We start from the raw sequence: 682 nt of genomic DNA on the forward strand, positions 1-682 counted from the left end.
CAGTGATGCTTTGGACGTAAATCAGGCATGCCCACACAATGTCGACACTGTGCCTTTTGCAGATCTGTGTTGGGTCTCATTCCCAACATGTTTTGTTTCAATTCGGTTTGATGGTACCATTTAACAAATTTCTCTCAGTCTGAGCCTGGCACGGCTCTGTGTAGATAATGTGTAAAAAATAACAGTTTTTAAACTTGTCTTTCTGTGGTCTTTCTCTATAGCACAGTGCTCTATGGCAGAAATAGCTTGTGAGAAATACTCTTAACTGGTGACTTGTGGCAGGAGCTGCTTATGATGAGTCTTAGCGCAATAGGTAGTTCATGACAGGAGCTACAACTCTATTTTGCTCTCTTCCAGGTTCCATGAGTTTACAATAAATGTCAAAAATAAAACATTAACACACTACAAAACTTACAAAATTAGGTTACTAATATTAGTTATAAATTATTTTTGCCTTGTTTGTCTCACTTTAAATGATATGTTTGTGTCTCCATGGTTACCTGTTGTCACCTTATTGTTCCATGGATGTGTTTTATGTTGCCTTGACAACCTATGTTTGTATTACTCTTGGATGTTCTGAAACTAAGATGTGTGTCCTCCCTCTCTTGTCATTTTGTTTGTTGTATGTTCCCTTAGACACCTGCTTGGTACATACATACTCTTTTGCTCCACAGGACCCTAG

The sequence above is a fragment of the Nannospalax galili genome, unplaced genomic scaffold (genome assembly GCF_000622305.1).
Source record: "Nannospalax galili isolate Female #2095 unplaced genomic scaffold, S.galili_v1.0 scaffold635, whole genome shotgun sequence".
Classification (NCBI taxonomy): domain Eukaryota; kingdom Metazoa; phylum Chordata; class Mammalia; order Rodentia; family Spalacidae; genus Nannospalax; species Nannospalax galili.